Source organism: Procambarus clarkii, chromosome 59, assembly GCF_040958095.1.
Source record: "Procambarus clarkii isolate CNS0578487 chromosome 59, FALCON_Pclarkii_2.0, whole genome shotgun sequence".
Lineage (NCBI taxonomy): Eukaryota > Metazoa > Arthropoda > Malacostraca > Decapoda > Cambaridae > Procambarus > Procambarus clarkii.
Genome location: NC_091208.1, coordinates 16,206,105 through 16,229,793, shown reverse-complemented (window position 1 = coordinate 16,229,793; position 23,689 = coordinate 16,206,105). Strand labels below are relative to the sequence as shown.

Here is a 23,689-nt window from a genome sequence, read left to right as displayed (position 1 = left end):
AGTGGTGGGAGGTGGGTGATAAGTGGTGGGAGGTGGGTGGTAAGTGGTGGGAGGTAGCTGGGAAGAGATGGGCAGTGAGTGATGGCTGGTAAGTGGTGGGCAGTGAGTGATGGCTGGTAAGTGGTAGGTGGGTGGTAAGTGGTGGTAGGTGGGTGGTATGTGGTGGGAGGTGGGTGGTATGTGGTGGGAGGTGGGTTGTATGTAGTGGTAGGTGGGTGGTAAGTGGTGGTAGGTGGGTGGTAAGTGGTGGTAGGTGGGTGGTAAGTAGTGGGAGGTGGGTTGTAAGTGGTGAGAGGTGGGTGGAAAGTGGTGGTAGGTGGGTTGTAAGTGGAGAGAGGTGGGTGGTAGGTGGGTTGTAAGTGGTGAGAGGTGGGTGGAAAGTGGTAGTAGGTGGGTTGTAAGTGGTGAGAGGTGGGTGGTAAGTGGTGGGAGGTGGGTGGGAAGAGGCGGGTGGTGAGATCACTGTGCAGTTGCCTACAGCTCTGACATGGGGTTCGCAGTTTTCTTTAATAATTAAATGACAGTCAAACACACATTTTCATACCGATTAAAATTGTTAACCAAATCCATTAATATATCAAAAGGAAGCACCAGACAGGGGGTAGAAAAGTGAACACTCAAGGCCATCTTTACCGAGACGACCTTGGACCACTGTGCCTCACCCCATAACCCAACCAGAACCACTCCAGGTATGTTGTGTACTCTTGTGTTACCACCTGTAACCTCGCTAGGTATTTTGTGTACCTCTTATGTTACCACCTGTAGCCTCACTAGGTATGTTGTGTACCTCTTATGTTACCACCTGTAACCTCGCTAGGTATGTTGTGTACCTCTTATGTTACCACCTGTAGCCTCACTAGGTATGTTGTGTACTCTTGTGTTACGATCTGTAGCCTCGCTAGGAATGTTGTGTACCACTTATGTTACGATCTGTAGCCTCGCTAGGTATGTTGTGTACCACTTATGTTACGATCTGTAGCCTCACTAGGTATGTTGTGTACCACTTATGTTACGATCTGTAGCCTCGCTAGGTATGTTGTGTACCTCTTATGTTACCACCTGTAACCTTGCTAGGTATTTTGTGTACCTCTTATGTTACCACCTGTAGCCTCGCCAGGTATGTTGTGTACCTCTATGTTGTTGTATTGTTTATTGGGGCTGTTCTTAAGTATTAAATCAGCTGTCCTTTTTTTATAGTAAATAACGAATTCCAATCTTTTGTCTGGGGCTGTCGGTTTCACTCTTCTTTAAATTATATTTTTTATTATTCTTTCTTCTGTTTTATACTGTGAGCTCATAGTGGATTTGTAATAGTTTCATGGGAGGGGTTTGATGACCAAACCACCCACCAGAAGAAGTGACGAAGACCTTTCGGTCCGTCCTGGACCATATTGTTTGTGTTATCAAGTCGATTCATGACAATCGACTTGATAATGGTCGAGGAGGGACTAAAACGACGTCGTTTCTTCATTTTCTAGTGTGTGGCTTGGTTATCATATCTTCAGCCACATTATTGTGATTGATAAGATATGATAATGACAGCTGCAGTTAAAGGAAGCATGCAAGCAAAGTTCGCTTTTTATCTTCACTTATGAGATGGAGAGTAGGGGTAAGATGCCCTTCTTAGCTGTAACAGTCAAGGAACGGAATGGGATCTTTCATCATACAGTATATACTAATGGGAAACATAAGTATGTGCCTTAATGCTGACAGCGACTGCCCGGAGAGATACAAACTGAGTGTTGTGAACGCTTACGTCGACCGAGCTCTCACTCACAGCTCTGGGTGGAAGCATGTGGATAAGGAGTTATGTAGAATAAGGCAGACCTTGTTCAATAATGGTTTCTCCAATGGATATGCAGAAAACATCATAAAAAGAAAGGTGGCGAGGTGTGCAACAGGCGACGGAACAACCAGTACCGCAAATACCTGTACTTTCAATAAAATTGTTCTACAGAAATTTCTTCTCCATGGCCTACAAAACGGAGGCCGTTTACAAATAGGGGAGGTGTTCTGTTTGTTAAATATACCTTGAGAGTTCATGCAAGTGTGTGGTATATAGTGTTATGATCTCAGGCTGCAGGAGAAACGAGACTCCCCCTGAGATTCTACCAGACTTGACCTAACTAAGAGGTCAAAGAGATGGACGTGGAAATATATATATATATATATATATATATATATATATATATATATATATATATATATATATATATATATATATATATATATAAATATATATATATATATATATATATATATATATATATATATTTATATATATATATATATATATATATATATATATATATATATATATATATATATATATATATACATATATATATATATATATATATATATATATATATATATATATATATATATATATATATATATATATATATATATATATATATATATATATATATATATATATATATATATATATATATTGGTCTGTGAGGATGTCGAGGTGTTGTTCAATGCGGGTACGGATACTATCGTCGATGTTGCTATTTCTCCACTCGTTTGTAGCATGAAGTAGTTGCGTTTTGTTGCCTTTGATTTCATTCTCTGCCTTGTATATCTGATCACGAATCAGATCCTGGCGATATTTTATCGTGAAGGCTTGATTCCTTGCTGCTGGGTCGTGCGCTTTAATATTAGTATATTTTGGTAGCAGTCTTTCCTGTAGACATATATTATTAAATATGACCGAAAAAGTAAGATTAATAATTCTAACACGAATTTTCTCAATCTTTCGTACATTACGCTTCACTGTTGGAGGTAAATCAAAAATCAATTCTCCAAAATTCATTTTTATTTCTAGTCTGACGCGACACGGGCGCGTTTCGTAAAACTTATTACATTTTCAAAGACTTTAGTTCACAAATACACAACTGAATAGAACTTACGTATCTCCGATTTTATATCTACATTTGAGTGAGGTGGAAGGGGTGATGTGGCATTAACACAAGACAGAACAAAATGTGGTATTAATAGGGTATTAATTTCATCAACACAAGACAGAACAAGAGTATTAATAGGGTATTAATTTCATCAACACAAGACAGAACACGAAACAATGGATATTGAATAGAAGTGTTTGTAGAAAGCCTATTGGTCCATATTTCTTGATGCTTCTATATTGGAGTGGAGTCTTGAGGTGGGTAGAATATAGTTGTGCAATAATTGGCTGTTGATTGCTGGTGTTGACTTCTTGATGTGCAGTGCCTCGCAAACGTCAAGCCGCCTGCTATCGCTGAATCTATCGATGATTTCTGTGTTGTTTACTAGGATTTCTCTGGCGATGGTTTGGTTGTGGGAAGAGATTATATGTTCCTTAATGGAGCCCTGTTGCTTATGCATCGTTAAACGCCTAGAAAGAGATGTTGTTGTCTTGCCTATATACTGGGTTTTTTGGAGCTTACAGTCCCCAAGTGGGCATTTGAAGGCATAGACGACGTTAGTCTCTTTTAAAGCGTTCTGTTTTGTGTCTGGAGAGTTTCTCATGAGTAGGCTGGCCGTTTTTCTGGTTTTATAGTAAATCGTCAGTTGTATCCTCTGATTTTTGTCTGTAGGGATAACGTTTCTATTAACAATATCTTTCAGGACCCTTTCCTCCGTTTTATGAGCTGTGGAAAAGAAGTTCCTGTAAAATAGTCTAATAGGGGGTATAGGTGTTGTGTTAGTTGTCTCTTCAGAGGTTGCATGGCTTTTCACTTTCCTTCTTATGATGTCTTCGATGAAACCATTGGAGAAGCCGTTATTGACTAGGACCTGCCTTACCCTACAGAGTTCTTCGTCGACTTGCTTCCATTCTGAGCTGTGGCTGAGAGCACGGTCGACATATGCGTTAACAACACTCCTCTTGTACCTGTCTGGGCAGTCGCTGTTGGCATTTAGGCACATTCCTATGTTTGTTTCCTTAGTGTAGACTGCAGTGTGGAAACCTCCGCCCTTTTCCATGACTGTTACATCTAGAAAGGGCAGCTTCCCATCCTTTTCCATCTCGTAAGTGAAACGCAGCACGGAACTCTGCTCAAATGCCTCCTTCAGCTCCTGCAGATGTCTGACATCAGGTACCTGTGTAAAAATGTCGTCAACATACCTGCAGTATATGGCCGGTTTCAAGTTCATGTCGACTAAGACTTTTTGCTCGATGGTACCCATGTAGAAGTTTGCAAACAGGACACCTAGGGGAGAACCCATGGCGACCCCATCTACTTGCTTATACATGTGCCCATCCGGGCTCAAGAAGGGTGCCTCTTTAGTACAAGCTTGGAGTAGTTTCCTCAGAATATTTTCTGGTATGTCAAGAGGAGTACAGGCTGGATCACGATACACTCTGTCGGCTATCATTCCGATTGTCTCGTCCACAGGTACGTTGGTAAACAGCGATTCTACGTCCAACGAGGCTCTTATCCCTGTGGCCCGTGTGCCCCGCAGTAAGTCAACAAATTCCTTTGGAGACTTCAGGCTGAAGGCGCAAGGAACATAAGGAGTCAGCAGGCCGTTGAGTCGCTTCGCCAGTCTGTACGTGGGTGTGGGTATCTGGCTAATGATTGGCCGAAGTGGGTTTCCAGGCTTGTGCGTCTTGACATTTCCATACGCATATCCAGGTTTATATTCCCCAATGATCTTTGGCAGGTGGAGTCCGGATTTCTTGGCGTTCACAGTTTCGATCAGTTTGTTGACCTTTGCTTTTAATTCGGCTGTAGTGTCCTTCGTTACCCTTTGGAACTTAGTTTGGTCAGAGAGTATGATGTTCATTTTCGCCAGATATTCGTCTTTTTTAAGAATGACATATATTGGCGACTTGTCACCTCTCCTGACAACTATCTCCTTGTTCTCACGAAGGCTTTTAGCTGCCGCTTTAAGCTCGGGGGACAGTATGGTGCTTCTGTAGTTGCCTCGATTCTTTCCTCCTTCTGCAATAAGTTCTGCTTGTAAGGTATCTTTGGTAGTGACCTTCTTTTGTGTCTCGAGGTCGAATATGTCGTCCAACAGAATTTACAACTCTACTTTCCGGGCCATCTCACTCGGTCTGGACATAACATGACAGTTTATGCCCAGATTTAGGAGAGTGACTTGGTCCTCAGTGAGGTTAATTCCTGCAAGGTTCAGGAAGCCATCTCTTGGTCGTGGAATTGCCATAGGTCCTCCATATAATTGGTCCTCAATATGGAATTGCCATATAACCTATGGCAATTCCACGACCACGAGCAATGCAGTTCAGTGGGCGTATTATATATTGTTTGTAGCCAGAAGATTGCTACTCCCATAGATCTGCTACTAGGCTGTTGGCCCAGGGTATTCTCCCAGGAAGGTCTGTGTGGCTTTGCCTCTCTATAGCCACTACGTTAATAGTTGCCACCATTCAGGCACTGATACTGATCGGATGGCTAAGGGTACACTTTTATGTAAGTCTGTGCTGTCTTTACCACTCTCCAGGCAATAAGAACTTCTATAGAGAACGTTGTGTTCCCTAGGTGGTACTATGATAACCTTCGTGTATGCTCATAGAGAAATGTTATAAATGGAGGCACACTTAAACACAATGATAAAATGTGTGAATTTACTGACGCAAATTACATGAACACACATACAATCACAAGTAATACATGAATATGGAAATAAGGATAATAAGTCTGGAGATCGTCAGCCTCTTCTTCCACGACCTCCAACACTCCTTCAACTGGGCAGAAAGACAGGAGTCCCACACTCTCTCACAGGAGGACCTCTTCACCACGTTGGCGCCTCTTCTTCACTGTCCTGCCATCCATACACACTGTCCCCTCTGACAGTCCTGGACACAAGCTGCCTTGCAGCCTATTCTACTACTAAAGTATTAATGTCCTATTGCCACATACATAAGTAAATATTGTGGCCTAACTAGCCTACTCACACAAGGGGTAATGGGAGGGAAAATGATCTACCTTACATTCCTGGCTCACGACGCCTGTCCCTCGATGGTGTGAGGTTCCCACGCTTCCTGAGTCGATCCTTGACGATCCAGGAACGTTCCACAGATCCTCAGGTGTCGTGGAGCCTTCGCGTCGTCGCCGTTCCAATCCCTGAGATTCAGCTACCCCAATCCTGGTTCATCGATGGGCACTGAGCCAATCACTATTTTCCCACACTCGCCCCTTCCACAAGGCGTTGCTCCTTGTCCTAGGCACGGTGTCGTCCTTCCAAAACCCTCAGTGGATGTGACCCGGTCACAGCTAGGCTTGCCCACCACACCTTTTCAGGCCCTCAACGTCCAGCGTCGCCGCCTAGCATCGTCGCCGAATATTTTCCAAGTTTGGCACTCTTTTGCTCAATAAACTTGGTTCCTTTTTGCTTCCCAGAAGCGCAGGGTCTCCAATACGTGAGATGGGCTGCGATAGCCTGCTCTAATCCACTAAGAAAGGCTTGTAGAGCCTCAAATCCTTGAGAGCTGACCGAGGTGCATCCTCTCGCTTTCACGGTCAGGTCAACTCTGACGTTGGCGCCGCCCGGGGCACTCGGTGACGTCACAGCGGGCCCTGATTGGTCGCCCGCGACCTAAGGCGGCCAATCCGCGATCGGCTAGAGTCCCTTCCAAAAGGTCATATCTGCATTAGGGGATACTCTTTCATTTTATAACAGGGCACCAGTTTCCCCTTACTTACAACTTATAATGTAACTTTCTCCCTTAACTGGCAACCGGTCTGGTCGCCACATATATCAATAGACTCCCTGAACCTCAGAGAATCAGTAGGGAGAGCTGATATGACTCTTTAAGCCGGCAAACGAGAGAAATAGGAGAGGGCACTGTAACAATATATATATATATATATATATATATATATATATATATATATATATATATATATATATATATATATATGTATATATATATATATATATATATATATATATATATATATATATATTGTCGAGGTTATTCTAAATCTCGGACTTAAATCCTGGCGATATCGCCAAAGTCGAGGTTACACTCCCTCTCACCAGTCACCACCATATACTAGTAGTGGTAACTGTTACTTATTGTAGCCCTGCGGGTCTTCACTCCATCCTCGAGGTGCCACTGTTCACCTGGAGAGTCTCCCAGTCAATCTCCGGCTGGCCTTATAGCCTGAAGACGAGTGGGAACATGATCTACTCTCTTGATCGTGTGCCCGCCCCGACAAAGGGCTTTACTGCTAACTGAAAGGTCGCCAACTGGTGTTTCCCGTGTCCAGTAACACTCCAGTGGTATTGTGGAATTGTGGTAGTAGTGGCAGAGAGCACACTAATCAAATCTAGTAACAGGCAGGTATATGTCTCAAATTACTCTCTCTTTATATGGACTCAATAATCTCAATAGCAACAAGTAATGGAGGGATAATACAAACACAAAGGTGGTTTTGTATTTTACTTAAAATATTATAGCTCATTGGTGAGTATTATAGCTCTGGATTAACAACAAGGCAACGAAGTACATGGCAGCAAATCACTCCCTCTTCATAATCTGGAACACAACGCGATGGCAACACTCCCCCACCGCCGTACATTCCCAGCTGCCACGCCTCCTCACTGTATACTCTCTCTGTACTTGTTGTCCTGGCGTTAAGCGCTTATTTCTTCAAATTCACAGTAAACACAATACTGGCAATCAACACAGTAAATCACTACAATGGTAGTAAACACCGTAAATTACTATACTGTCAATAACACAGTAAATTGCTATACTGCCAATAAACACAGTTGCTCACTATACTGTCCATAAAGACAGTAGATTACTTCAATGGCAATAAACACAGTAACTCACTGTACTGGCATTAAGCACAGTTGATCACTATACTGGCCATAAACACAGTAGCTCACTATACTGGCGATAAACACAGTAAACCACTATAATGGCCCCAAACACAGTAAATTACTTCAATGGCAATAAACACAGTAAATCATTGTACACATGAAAATACTATTCAATACTCCAGCATATATATATATAGATCATTTCATCAATATTAGTAATAATGAGTCAATACTGGGCACACAGCCTTACACCAATAAATGGTACATTTATATATATACTGTATATATACTCTGACACAAACTTATAATATTAATGTCACATGAATGTAAATGTCCTCGACACAGCAAACTCTTCGATAACTCACAGGTGCACTCGCACACCACATATATATTTCGTGAGAGCTCTCTACCGCATCTCTCTGCACAACTGTGCCTTACTATGACATAGACATTGGTGAGCCCTGCTCACGACATAGAAGATACTCTGGCTAAATAGCTGACTAAAGGGGAATGGGGAGGGAAAACTTAATTACCTACTGCCACCTCAATGATGTGAACTTGTCCTCTGTTGAGAGTTGAATTGTAGCTCCTGGTCCCGGCTCTCGACTCGTTGCAGGGAACGCCCCCACACACACACTGATGCTCTTTCCAGGAACCCAATCAACACTAAAAAACGCGTCTTCACCGTGCTCTATCCTCTGCAGGCCCGTGCTCCTCCACAACCTCTTGAAGGGTTGGAGTTGGTCTCCTGGCCATGAGTATTGACGAGTATGACCTGAGTATTGACGAGTATTGAGGACTTGCTGCTCAATACTCGTCAATTCCTTCTTCGGTCCAACACATGGAATATAGGAAGACCTCACAGGGTGCTTGCAGACTACAGGATGACGCGTAAAATCCACTGTCACTGCCTCACGGTGGATTGGCCCAGCCGCTACGTCATCACCTAACTGGTGAGACTGCACAGTCGTCCCGGACGTCACTGCTCAGACCTCACTTCTTGCAAAGCACCTGTCACTGGAGCACTTGTTGCTCGATTCTCGTCAATTCCTTACACGGAGTTCAGGAAAACCTCACAGGGTGCTTGCAGACTACAGGTGATGCGTAAATCCACCGGAGATGGGCGAAACTGTCAGACTGACAGGATCCCCGATCGCACGTCCGACCTCCTCCACGTGTCGTGTCAAACTCCTGGGCGCCACGGCCCGCGCCGTCCGGACCCCCCTGCACTCGTGACGTCATACTTGCCAGGAGCGTTTCTCATTGGCTCCCTGTGCCACGTCACTGTTCTTGACCAATCTGGTGCCACTGACGTCACAACGTCTTGGCGAGAAAACATAGGGGCCGGCACCATCTTGGCGTCCTAAAGGGCCTAAACCACTGGCCAAAACACTCTTCTTTTGCGAATTTCTCGCCAACGCGAGGATACTTCACGCTCCCACATATGTCAAATTATGTCGGAAAATCCGACACCATTTAATACAGACAGATAAGAGCTGTGTTGTACCAACAAGTTACCCATAGAAAACGTAACTTGTAGTGGAATTACCGTCTAAAGAAAACGGGATATCATCACCACATACTATTATAATTCACCACCTATTATGGTGGGAATTATTCTTAAATACATTAGTCTTTGGACTTTACCATCATAAAAACATCTTATATAAATTAACTTAATTATCAATATTAAAGTAGAGTAAATGTGACCCTTCTATCACTTTCCGTCATCTGGACAATGTAAGCCAGGCGTCAGTGGGGAAGGAGGGCAGCCATTGTTGTGTCACATCCGAGACGCGTGGAGCAAATTCGGCTCCTATCATATCTGGACAATGTCGGCCAGGCGTCAATAGTATGGAGTGTTAGACGCAGCCATTGTTGAGACTAGACCAGAGGCTCACACGGGAGCAAATTCGGCTCCTGTTAATTTACTTGGACGTAGTGTTATGGAAACCAGAAGTGTACCATTATCAACATGCTGTCTACAAATCAAGTTAAGTGTTCTTTCCGAAACCCATTATCTATCATTAGTGGCCATTAATGTCATTGGGTTGGGTGAACTGGTTAGATCACGAAATCGCCTCATACTAAAGGTAATTAAGTCAGGTCTTCATGTTCCATGTATAGTGTTTTCTCTGATATAGCTTGTCACATATAGAACCTGGCTTTACAGCTAGCGCCCTTTTGACAGGTCAAGACGAGGAAGCAAGGCTTTGTACATCAGTTACCTGGGTGATGAAAGCTACCTCAAAGAGGATAATTTGGTGTCTACACCCTAGTTATACCTGGTGGACTAACCTGCTGTACTATAAGATAAGGAACCTTTTCAATGTATGTAGTTACTGTAGTTTGATTGGCTGCATATATATTAATTTAATAACCCCCCCTAATGTGTAGAGGATCGATTTGTGAGATTAAGAGATTATTGCAGAAATACAGTCCACTTATCATTATACAAATTGCTATCGAAGTATATAAATTAACGTAAATATAAATTCTATATATATTCATATAAATTAAATAAATATAAATCTCACAGGTCGGTTCCCACATTATTTGGACCTTCAGAACCTGGAATATTTGGTCCTTTGAACCCACATTTGGTCATCTTAGTACCGGATGAACCAGTTAACCAGTGGATTCATTAAATATACAAGTGCAGTGTGATTTAAACAAAGCCAGCAGTCAATGACGGCGGCGTTGACTCATGCGAGTTCACGAGCCCCGTTCAGTTCAGATCAGCTTCGTCAGCGGTTTCATGTACACCCACAGATTTGGTGGCGTGTTATTCTGTGAAATGACAGCGCTAATATAGAAGCCAGCCAAATTAGTGACTGTGTCGCGAGATTGTTCACGGATTTCGTGGTGTTAAATTTCGCGAGAGATTATCTACAAATTTTGTGGAGTTTATTTCGCGAGGTCACTAATAATATTTAATACTTCTTGATATTAGAAGTTTCATAGAGGCTAATTAAGAGGCTATTATCAATAATTGTGTATATTATTTCTCCAAAATAGAGAATCATTTAATATATATTGCACTAGTGATCACAGTATAATATTTACTAATTGCCAACCCACAACAGGGTAGGATATTAACATTGACTGGTTGAACTATTATCGTTCATCCTAGTCCCATTATTACCACAGTTGTACTATATTGAACAACCTAGCACCATTAATGAATGGTGCAGACCCTATTTTGGGTGTAATTTTTATCAACTCGAATTGAGTTGTATATATAATAATTTACTTATGATCATTACACCTTTGAGTGATTAATTAGTGTCTCTACCATCCTAGGGTGATATAGAAGAGCTAACCTAAAGGTACTTCCAGTGACACTGGTTTATCACTCAAATCATTAGTGTGTATGATTGTATATATATAATGTGTATTAATTTTAAGTGCTAACCTCTAGTAGAGGTAGGATTATTGCCTAGTGAGTGCAGAATTTACCCTAGGCTACCATTAGAGCTTGTTCAGTATTAAGAGCAGCCCAAGTACAAGTCCCACAAGGCTTCACCAACGAGCCAGTATGGATAATGCAGGGAGAATGAAAAGAACCCTTGCAGGTCTTAAAAGCCACTTAACAAGACAGATCAAGAAATGTGAAGATTTGTCACAACAATCTCAAGTTGATTATGCTGACCTGGAAAGCTATTATCAAGCAGCTGCAGGTAAATTTGAGCAAATCAAATGCCAAATAGCAACATATGTGGCTGAACTTGCCAACACCAATTTATCAGAAACAGAAATAGACGACATTATGGTTGATCTAGCGAATTATGAAGATCACACTCAGACCACGTTACAGCCTTATGTCAAATTAATTGCCCAGAACAAGGCAACAGCAACAACAACAACAGTTGCATCTAATACGAGTCAAGCAGAAGCTCGACTCCCTCCAATTAATTTACCCACTTTCTCAGGAAAAGATGAGGAAGATTGGGACGAATTTTGGAACAAATTCGTTGACCTTGTAGACTCAAAACAATCTTTACCAAAGAGTAGCAAATTCTCTTATTTGCAAGGTCAATTATCAGGTGAGGCTAAAACAGTAGTATCCCATCTGAGATTAACTAATGACGGCTATGATCTGGCAGTAAAACTCCTCAAGGATAATTATGCTGATCCAGAAGTAAGAACATCACATTTAGTTCATGGACTGTTGCATTTACCCCCACCGGAGGCTTCAGCTGATTCACTCCAAGTCTTCAAGCTGGAGGTAGAATCATTGATCAATGCCCTCAGCCTGACAGCAGATACAAACGGGGCTGAGTGGGTCCTGAAAATAATTGTCCAGGAGAAAATACCTAGGGACATATTGAGACAAATGAGTGCTCATTACAATAAAAGCATCTTATCCATGAATGAAATATCTGAAGGTTTAAAGTCAGTAGTTCATCAATTACGAACACATGACAAATTAAAACCACCAAGTAAACCCTCAGAAACCAATAATAGTAAACCACAGAGTACCAAAGGTACTCCAAATCAATCTAGACAATATAATTCAACACCAAAGTGGAACAGTGGCAGTGTGGGCGTATATGCAGTGGGACCCTCCAAGCCTATAGTTACTGTGTCACCCAAGAACGTGACACCAAAGGGTACTGGAAGCTATGGAACATGTTTGTTCTGCAATGAGAAACATTCAATGTACCAGTGCTCTAATTTTCCTGATAGTGACGCCCGTGTTGAGCGACTCAAAGATTTGCAACATTGCACGAGGTGCCTCAGGAAACATAACATCAACGACTGTGATACCCAATTACACCCTTGTAATAGGTGTAACAAAGGTCAGCACCATGCAGCATTGTGCAGAGACACCAAAACAACGTCTCCAAACCCCAAGGTGGAAGATAGCATTCCCACCACAGTACAGTACTGCAAGGTGCAACAAACGAAGAGTGTCCAATCGGCAAAGTCTAAAGGTAATACGACTTTGCCTACTGCCCAAATTACCATCCTGAATAAGAGGGCCAAGGTCCATACCCGAGGGTTGTTTGACCAAGGATCCCAGAGAACATATATCACTAAAACGTTGGCAGATGAACTACAATTAAGGCCTGTAGCCCAGACGTCATTCAACATCTCAGGGTTTGTACCAGATGCAGGACCTCAAGTCTACCAGGTGGTACAACCATCAGTACGCTTAGGCAGGTACGTCTGTCGAGTACAAGCCATTGTGGTGGACAAAATACCAGTAGACCTACAAGTTCAAGGTCTGAGAGCAACAGCCAAATTCCTGAGAAATAGAGGAATAAAATTGGCAGATAATATTAAGTCTGATCACCTCACCGACTTCGGTCTCCTTGTTGGGACAGACTATTGCCATCGATTCATCGGTAGCCCTACTAAATATCAGGGCAAAACCATGTTAAACTCTGCAGGAAGTAAATTACTCTCAGGCCCAGTATCAAGCCTGAGGAGACCTATGCCTGCAGATAAACAATACCAGTAGAAATCTAAATTTGTCAGCTGATTATATTTCTCCAGTAGCATTATACTAAGGAGATTACAGCTGACTATACCAACAGAGGTTGATGTTAGTATCATCATTTAAAGCTGGAGATGAGTTCATGAGGCCTCAGTGGCAAATCAGTGAACAGTAGCCTAAAACAGCTACAAGTCACTGCGACCAATGTCACTGAACCCACTGCAGTCTCAGAACCATACTTTACTTTAATGATGAGCTATTCAATCTTCTGAATCAATTAACTAAATTAAACCCCAATAAATCTGATGACTGATTTGATACATTTATTATTTAATCAAGATGTATTCCTTGGGTCTCAGTGTTTATATATCAGTGACCAGTTACCTGAAGAAACTTCAAGTTATATCTAATGTCACTGATCTCACTGCAGTCCCTGAATCATACTTGACTGTAGTACTTGATCACATCCAGTCTTCTGGGTTAAATAATATGTAATTAGGCTTGAATATTAGCCTTTCAAGAGTTGACAGGGAAATGAAATCGCATTAGACTTCTAACCCCTGCAACTCTAGTACGGGACATCCGTCCTGTACGAACAGACACACAAATGTGTGATTACTAACTACTAACATCAAATTAATCAAATAATTCGAAGGAGGAGTATCGGTGTTCGTCTGTTCTAATTAGGACTTCGACCCGTGAGCAGCCCCTGGGGAATTATGTCGGAAAATCCGACACCATTTAATACAGACAGATAAGAGCTGTGTTGTACCAACAAGTTACCCATAGAAAACGTAACTTGTAGTGGAATTACCGTCTAAAGAAAACGGGATATCATCACCACATACTATTATAATTCACCACCTATTATGGTGGGAATTATTCTTAAATACATTAGTCTTTGGACTTTACCATCATAAAAACATCTTATATAAATTAACTTAATTATCAATATTAAAGTAGAGTAAATGTGACCCTTCTATCACTTTCCGTCATCTGGACAATGTAAGCCAGGCGTCAGTGGGGAAGGAGGGCAGCCATTGTTGTGTCACATCCGAGACGCGTGGAGCAAATTCGGCTCCTATCATATCTGGACAATGTCGGCCAGGCGTCAATAGTATGGAGTGTTAGACGCAGCCATTGTTGAGACTAGACCAGAGGCTCACACGGGAGCAAATTCGGCTCCTGTTAATTTACTTGGACGTAGTGTTATGGAAACCAGAAGTGTACCATTATCAACATGCTGTCTACAAATCAAGTTAAGTGTTCTTTCCGAAACCCATTATCTATCATTAGTGGCCATTAATGTCATTGGGTTGGGTGAACTGGTTAGATCACGAAATCGCCTCATACTAAAGGTAATTAAGTCAGGTCTTCATGTTCCATGTATAGTGTTTTCTCTGATATAGCTTGTCACATATAGAACCTGGCTTTACAGCTAGCGCCCTTTTGACAGGTCAAGACGAGGAAGCAAGGCTTTGTACATCAGTTACCTGGGTGATGAAAGCTACCTCAAAGAGGATAATTTGGTGTCTACACCCTAGTTATACCTGGTGGACTAACCTGCTGTACTATAAGATAAGGAACCTTTTCAATGTATGTAGTTACTGTAGTTTGATTGGCTGCATATATATTAATTTAATAACCCCCCCTAATGTGTAGAGGATCGATTTGTGAGATTAAGAGATTATTGCAGAAATACAGTCCACTTATCATTATACAAATTGCTATCGAAGTATATAAATTAACGTAAATATAAATTCTATATATATTCATATAAATTAAATAAATATAAATCTCACAGGTCGGTTCCCACAAATTGTTCCCCGGAACGTAGAGAACGTCCGGGTAAAGTGGATATGACTCCTATAGCTGGCGTGGGAGAAATATAAGGAGGGGAACACCGTCACAATATATATGTATATATATGTTAAACACTGGGTTAGATTTGACAAATAGTTTAAAAGTATGGGCAGTAAGTAAGAATATAAATAAATGACTTGATTTGGGATATGAAGAATTTGCTAGAGGTGTGAGGCTCGCTTCAGAGGGGCCTTGACCTCACTTGAGCTGAAGAAATCGTGAGGGGAGAGTGTGCTCCGTTTGAGTCCCCAGGGAAGATGAACCCCTGTTTGATATACCTTCAAGAAAAAGGAAGTGGACGGACTTTTCGACAGTGGAATAAGTTTGTGGACGTGTCAGCTCAAGTCGTGGACTGCAGGAAGAGTGATAATGCAGTACTGAAGCATTTTTAGTTGGGCAGCTTGTGAGTGCCCTGTCGAGCATCGGCCAGGAAGCGCCCTCGACTGAGCAAATTCTGTGGTTTGTCTGGAGGAAGGAGTTGTTGAGAACTCCAAGCCAGTAGAATGAGTTAGCCGAAGAGACTCCAAGGCTGTTGAAGGAGTAGTGTACTCTGAGAAAGAGTAGCCTTCCCCCCCCCCCCGGTGAAGAGTAGGACCTCGAGCTGTGAGGAGAAGCAGTGAGGAGGAGTGTCACATGTTTCTGTAATACCAGTGGTGAATCACCAGTGCTGTTCGAGGAAACTTCATGGTGTAGCATCCAGGAAGAGCTGTTGAGGAGCCTGGTATATAATTGTGGAGGAGCCTGAAGACGTTCAGGGTAGTGAACCTCCAGGTGTAGAGAGATCCTTATTGTTTACCAATAGGGAGTTGATGGAGTGTTTGAATGTCATTGGTGTGCATGACACAGTGGGAGGTGAGTGACGGATTATTTTTGGCATCGAGGAATATTTATACTGGTGTCTATAGTGTTCCAGCCATAGGCTGGATTCCTCGTGCATATCTATTTATATATATTCTAGGGCTGATAGTGCCATATTGTATTATAAGATTTAACGCACTAGGTGAGGTTGGTAGCATAAGTGGAGAGCCAAGAGTTGGGCTACCACTTGATATAAGCAGCTGATAGAGTCCTAATGGGATTGGATGCAACCTGATTGTCCTAGCCTAGAGCCACTCTAGATAGCCTAGAGTGTTGGAGTCATTATTGTATATTGTGTGTGTTTTATATACGTTCTCTGTAAATTAAATGTTTATAACCAGAAGGTGTTTTCCCTTGTCCTAGTGAGGCTTCCCAGAAAGTAGAAGAGAGAGAGAGAGAGAGAAAGAACCACAGATGTGGACAAGGTGATACAGAATTATAGTTCAAAGAAAGAGGGATTTGAGGAGGTCATACCAAATAAGGAGAGAGTTGGGAGTCACAGCGGCTCGAATTGGGTGTGTACACGTGACAACGAGACCAGTGTTGGAGTCGCACCCACTAAATGTGTGACGCTGAGCTCCTCTCCATGAGCAGGAAGCGTACAGGGTGATTTACTGACCAATGTATAAGCACTCTACGGGTTTTGGTTGGTTGTACGGTAGGGACGTACGCACCCTACCTACAACTACGTAATAATATTTGGGTGCCTGTTCGGATAGTGAACTGACACACCCACACCCTGTCTGAGAGTGGATTGGTACATCCCTTGTGAAAATAAGTAGACTGTGTGACAGCAGGTATATATTCTCTCTCTTGGGAAGACCTGCAGGACAAGATGGATAAGGTGCAAGCATTTGTGGAGTCAGGCAAGTTTGAGGATCCTGCAACCTTGGAAGGTTGCATCAAGGAACAGTTGAAACAAGTGGCAGAAAAATGTGGCATAAGGTTGAAAGTATCTAAAGTAGCTGGGATAAAGGATGAGATCCTGAGACGGTTGAGAGCCAAGAGTGAAGCGGCAGAACAAGGAGCCCAGAAAAGAGCTGAAAGTGGAATGGAGGATGATGGGGCAGGATGAAGTGAGATCCCAGGGATCAAGTAGGAGTAGTAAGAGTAGCCGCAGTAACAGGAGTAGCAGGAACAGGAATTTGTAAAGATTGCAGCTAGAACTCCAGATGCAGCGTGAGGACAAAGAGAGACAGTTCTTACTGGAGAAGTTGAGGTTTGAACTTCAGATGAAAAGTGAAGTAGAGAATCAAAAAGAGAAAACCAGAATAAGGGAACTTGAGTTAGAACAGGAGAAAGAAAAAGAGAAACTAAACTACAGGCAGAAAAATAGAAAGCCAGACTAGAGGTGGAGAAAGAAAAAGAGAAGACCAAACAAATGCAGATAGAAGCAAAATAGAACCTTGGTTGAGCAATGGATTGCCAGAGAGCACCACCCAGGTATCCCACCCACCAGATAATAGGGTTAGGAAAAGGACATTTCCCTATTTGTGCCCGAGGAGGCAGAGAGCTTCTTCGAGCATTTCGAAAAAGTAACCAACATCAAGGTTGGCCACAGGAGAAATGGGCCCAAATGGTGCAGTTAAGATTGACCGGTGCTGCCAGAGAGGCGTACACGCAACTAACATTGGAGGAATGCCAAGATTATGCCACAATAAAGAGCAGCATACTGCGCTCATTTCAGTTAACCCCAGAAGCTTATATGAAACGCTTTAGAGAGATGGTGAAGGTTGGAGCAAGCACGTTTGCTGAGACAGCAAGAGATCTGGAAAGGTGATTCCAGAAATGGATTGAGGCTGGCGGAGTTGGATCCTATGCTGATCTGACACAGCTAATGACAATGGAAACGTTCTTGGAAATGATGCACCCCAAAACAAAGTTCAAGATCCAAGAGGCAGGGGTAAAGAATATGAGAGATGCCGCAGATAGGGCGGGTATGATTACTGAAGCGCACAAGAGCTTAGGGAGAACAGAGTGAGAAGTGAGGCGAGACGCAGCAATGGCAGACCTAGTGGAGTCTGGGGAGGAAGAAATTATGATAGACCCAGAAGAACCTGGGATGAGAAAAATTTTGATAGATGGGCGAATAGACATAAGGACCCTAAAACTCAGAAGAGTAGGTCGCACACTTCATCTGAAAGTGAGGATGAAGAGGTTAGACGAGAAACTAAATACTTGCCAAGAAGTTAAGAGTCCAGTAAAGCCCCATAAAGTACAAGTAGTGCGCCTGGTCCGAGGAACTCCGATACGGGTGGGCAGAGTCAGAGCCACTCGAGAACATATAGCAGTGACTTCTCCCAAATATGGTGTCACAATTGTAACAGATTAGGTCACATGATGCGAGATTGTAGGCAGGGCAAGAGAGTTGTGACCCTGTCCATGTGTGATCCTCATAATAAGTATATTGATGTACTGCAAGACAAACCACAGAGAGTAGAGTTAGTGAACGAGCGGTATAGGCCGTTCATGAGCAAAGGTTGGATCAGCATAGGAGGTCAACCTGAGGTAGAAGTTGGTATCTTAAGGGATACCAAAGCCAATCAGAGTTTGATTACGAAAAGCCTGATTGGGAGTGATCGACTGTTAGCTGGCAGGAGGAAGATTAAGGTGCAAGGGATATTGTCAGGGAGGGACATGCCCATTTGTATGGTCCAGCTAAAGTCAGATTATGTGTGGGCGGAGGTGATGTTGGGAGTGTGCCCCAACATACCTGTTCCGGAAATCCAAGTGATCCTAGGGAATGACTTGTGTGGGACGAAGGTGTTGCCAAGGATCATAGCGGAGACTCGGAGACTGTGCCAGAGGAGTGCCCGGAAGGCTATGGCACAGGTGGGACACCTGAGTGTGTGAACCTGACTGGCATCCTAGGGGATGAGTCAGGAGTCAGCCAAGCCATTAAATACCGTGTCACGGTACTGATGAAGGCAGAGGTTGGCGATGAGGAAGACACTGGAGAGAATGAGACAGTGTCGACTCCGTCGATGGAGAATATCGACGTGGAGATAGCGTGGCCGTTTGGGGAAGGTCCGGCTCAGGATAATAGAGCCTCGGTGAGGTCAGAAGTGAAGATAACCCAGCCGAAGAAGAATACTGTGCAGAGAGTGGACCTGAGTAGAGCCCAGCCAGCTGAAATTAAGAACCAGAAGGTGGATGCAACTGTGCTGAGCAGAAGTGAAGAAGGATGTGGGACAGACTGAGGACAATAGTAGAGTGCCAAGTTTTCCACGAGCACAGACGCATAGGGATAATGGAGTTAAGTTGTGCGAGATGTCAAGAGTTGACATGTTTCTCGGGAAGCGTGGAGAAAATATAGTGAGGAAGAGTGATAGCCAAGAGGAGGAAGTGAGAAGAGACAGTATGTGCAGAGGGATGCTTATGAGCACGCTGAGAGAGGTAAAGCGACAGGTACGGTAGAGTGCTGTTGAGCGTAATGCAGTACTCGAGGAAACCTTGAGAGAACGAAGAAGAGTTGAAGGAGAAGAAATTGAGTTGTGTAACGGTGAGAGGTGTGAGAAGAGGATGACAATGCAGGCATGGAGGAGTAAAAGAAAGCCGAGGATTCGATGAAAGTCGAAGAGGATGGAGTCTCGGATAAATGAGGAGACGAGAGAAGGGCTCGTTGGTGAAAACGAGAAGGTGAAGTATGGTAACAAAAGATGGAAGTTAGATGACAGTAGATGGAAGCATGGAGACGACAGAGTGAAGTATGTTGAAGTGAGACTGAAGTGTGATGGTGACAGACTGAAGCACGAGGACGACAGAGGAGGTATAGACGGTAGATGTCTGTCTCTGGACGTGAGGAGTGCAAGGAGAAGAAGAAATGGCGGAGGAAAACAATGAGTAGAGAGGACTGGTGGAGCGCAGGTGTCCAAAGGGGACAGCCTAGCCACGGTGTGTGAAAGAAGTCGGAACACTTAAGAGAAGACCATGTTTCTAGCGAGTTGCGAGCTAGATGTTGCAAGGTGCAACGGATTACTTGCAGACTCCTGGAGGGAACATGTAAACAGATCAACCGGCTGAACAAGTCGGTTGGAGAACAAGACGATATGGTGGCAGATGCGTTATTGTAGTCATTGGAGTCATTATTGTATCTTGAGTGTGTTATATATGTTCTCTGTATATTTAAATGTTTATAACCAGTAGGTGTTTGCCCTTGTTCTAGTGAGGCTTCCCAAAAGTAGAAGAGAGGGAGAGAGGGAGAGAGAAAGAACCACAGCTGTGGACAGGGTGGTACAGAATTATAATTCGAAGAAAGGGGGATTGAGGTCATACCAAATAAGGAGAGAGTGGGGAGTCACAGCGGCTCGAATTGGCTATGTACACGTGACAACGAGGCCAGTGTTGGAGCCGCATCCCCCCTCCCCCTCCTAAATGTGTGATGCTGAGCCCCTCTCCAAGAGCAGGAAGCATACAGGGTGATCTCGTGACCAAAGTATAAGCACTCTACGAGTTTTGGTTGGTTGTATGATAGGGAAATATGCACCCTACCTACAACCCCGTAATAATAGGCACGAGTTTTCCCTAGTAAATATGATTGATAGAAAATGTGTGACTGATCTGTAATCATCATCTGCCGTAATTGGGGAGTTGGGTTTTGCGAGAAAGTCGCCCAACTCCCAATCCTTTTAATGATCTGATGGTGGCCTATTGGTTAGCACACTGGCCAGTTACCTGAATGGCACGGTTCGATTCTCTCATAGGGGAAGTATTCTGTTTGTTAAATATCCTGGGGTTCCCATAGTCCTGTGGACCGGGGATCGATCCCTGCTGATAGTGGAAATAAATGGGAAGAGTTTCTTTCACCCTGATGCCCCTGTTACCTAGCAGTAAATAGGTACATGAGAGTTGTTCAGCTACTACAGGCTGCTTCCTGGGGATGTGTAACAAAACAGAGGCCTGATTAAGGACCGGGCCGCTGGGACGTTGGAAAACTAAGTTAATATATATATATTAACTGAGTTTTCAGTTAATATATATATATATATATATATATATATATATATATATATATATACATATATATATATATATATATATATATATATATATATATATATATATATATATACATATATATATATACATATATATATATATATATATATATATATATATATATATACATATATATATATACATATATATATATATACATATATATATACGTATATATATACATATATATATACATAAATATATATATATATATATATATATATGTATATATATATATATATATATATATATATATATATATATATATATATATATATATATATATATATATATATATATATATATATATATATATATATAAATATATATATATATATATATATATATATATATATATATATATATATATATATATATATATATATATATATATATGTTAAATATGACCGAAAAAGTCAGATTAATAATGCTAACACGAATTTTCTCAATATTTCTTATGTTTCTTTTTAATTGAAAAATCAATTCTCCAAAATTCATTTATATTTCTAGTCTGACATGACGCTTGAATGCGTTTCGTAATAACTTATTACATTTTCAAAGACTTTAGTTTACACACACAACTCTAACCTGAAAACACTAAACAGAGTCATACTTATACTAACACTAAACATCTAATCCGTCGTACTTATACTCGCATTTGGGTGAGGTGATATGGTGCTACAGTTTTGGTTGAGGTCAACAGATTTGTGACAAATACAAGACAGAACACGAAACAATGGGTATTAATTGGATATGAGAACATAAGAATGGCCCGACCGGGGAGCCGGTCGGCCAAGCGGACAGCACGCTGGACTTGTGATCCTGTGGTCCTGGGGTTCGATTCCAGGCGCCGGCGAGAAACAATGGGCAGAGTTTCTTTCACCCTATGCCCCTGTTACCTAGCAGTAAAATAGGTACCTGGGTGTTAGTCAGCTGTCACGGGTTGCTTCCTGGGGGTGGAGGCCGGGTCGAGGACCGGGCCGTGGGGACACTAAAATGCCCCGAAATCATCTCAAGATGGAAGTAACTGCAGAGGGCCTATTGGCCCATAGTTACTCTTGATGCTTCTATAGTGGTTTGGAGTCTTGAAGTGGGTAGAATATAGTTGTGGATTAATTGGCTGTTGATTACTGGTGTTGACTTTTTGATGCGTAGTGCCTCGCAGATGTCGAGCCGTCTGCTATCGCTGTATCTATCCATGATTTCTGTGTTGTATGTTAAGATTTCTCTGGTGATGGTCTGGTTGTGAGAGAAGATTATATGTTCCTTGATGGAGCCCTGTTGTTTATGCATTGTTAATCGCCTGGAAATGGACGTTGTTGTCTTGCCTATATACTGAGTTCTTTGGGGCTTTCAGACCCCCAAGTGGGCTTTTGAAGGCATAGACGGCCTTGGTTTCCTTCAAGGCGTTCTGCTTTGTGTCTGGAGAGTTTTTCATGAGTAGGTTGGCCGTTTTTTTGGTTTTAAAGGAAATCGTCAATTGTATTTTCTGATTTTTGTCTGTAGGGATAACGTTCCTATAAACAATATCTTTCATGACCCTTTCCTTCCTTTTATGTGCTGTCGAAAAGAAGTTCCCGTAAAATAGTCTAATAGGGGAGTACATGTGTTGTGTTAGTTTACTCTTCAGAGGTTGCATGGCGTTTTACCTTTCTTTTTATGATGTCTTCAACAAAACCATTAGAGAAGTCGTTGTTGATTAGGACCTGCCTTACCCTACAGAGTTCTTCATTGACTTGCTTCCATTCTGAGCTGTGGCTGAGAGCACGGTCGACATAAGCGTTAACAACACTCCTCTTGTACCTGTCTGGGCAGTCACTGTTGGCATTCAGGCACATTCCTATGTTTGTTTCCTTAGTGAAGACTGCAGTGTGGAAGCCTCCACCCCTTTCCGTGACTGTTTCATTTAGAAAAGGCAGCTTCCCATCCTTCTCCATCTCGTAAGTGAAATTCAACATAGAATTCCGCTGGAATGCCTTCTTCAACTCCTGCAGACGTCTGACATCCGGTGCCTGTGTAAAAATGTCTTCAACATACCTGCAGTATATGGCAGGTTTCAAGTTCATGTCAACTAAGACCTTCTGTTCGATGGTACCCATGTAGAAATTCACAAACAGGACACCTAGGGGAGAACCCATGGCGACCCCATCTACTTGCTTATACATGTGCCCATCCAGGCTCAAGAAGGGTGCCTCTTTAGTATAAGCTTGGATTGTAGGAAACTACTCCTAAACTGTAGGAAACTTATATAGATGTCACGTCTGTGACGGGGAAAAAACAGTTTGTTTTTTTTTAAACTGTGTTTTTCATGTGTTTTTCATGGTAAGAAAATCTTCGAAATCTCTTTACCGATTGCTTTGAAATTTTCACACAACGTTGCATTCGAATAGAAGCGTGTTTTTATATACCTACAATATGCATGCCACACCTGTGACAGGAAAAAACGTGCTTTTTTTGAAAAACAGCGCCATCTGTTAGACATAAGAGCAACACACACTGTAATCTCCGAAAGTTCTTCACCGATGGCTTTGAAATGTTGACACAACGTTCCATTCAAATAGGCGCGTGTTTTTAAATACCGACTATATAGATGCCACACCTGTGACAGATAAAAACATGCTTATTTTGAAGAACAGCGCCATCTGTTGCACATAATAGCAACTCATGCTATACTAAATATGTTACGATTCCATTTAAATGTTTCCGATTGTATTGATTAATTTAATTTCCATAAATTTC

At 42.3% G+C, this 23,689-nt stretch overlaps 1 protein-coding gene across 1 annotated transcript in view; it reads left to right on the top strand.

Annotated features, from left to right (window-relative positions):
- The first annotated feature begins 489 nt into the window (after positions 1-489).
- The window catches only part of LOC123768337 (gamma-butyrobetaine dioxygenase), a 278,683-nt gene continuing 255,483 nt past the window's right edge, over positions 490-23,689 (top strand). Inside the window, 1 exon segment of the mRNA XM_069306882.1 lies at positions 490-689. The gene's annotated coding sequence lies outside the window, so the exon portion shown is untranslated.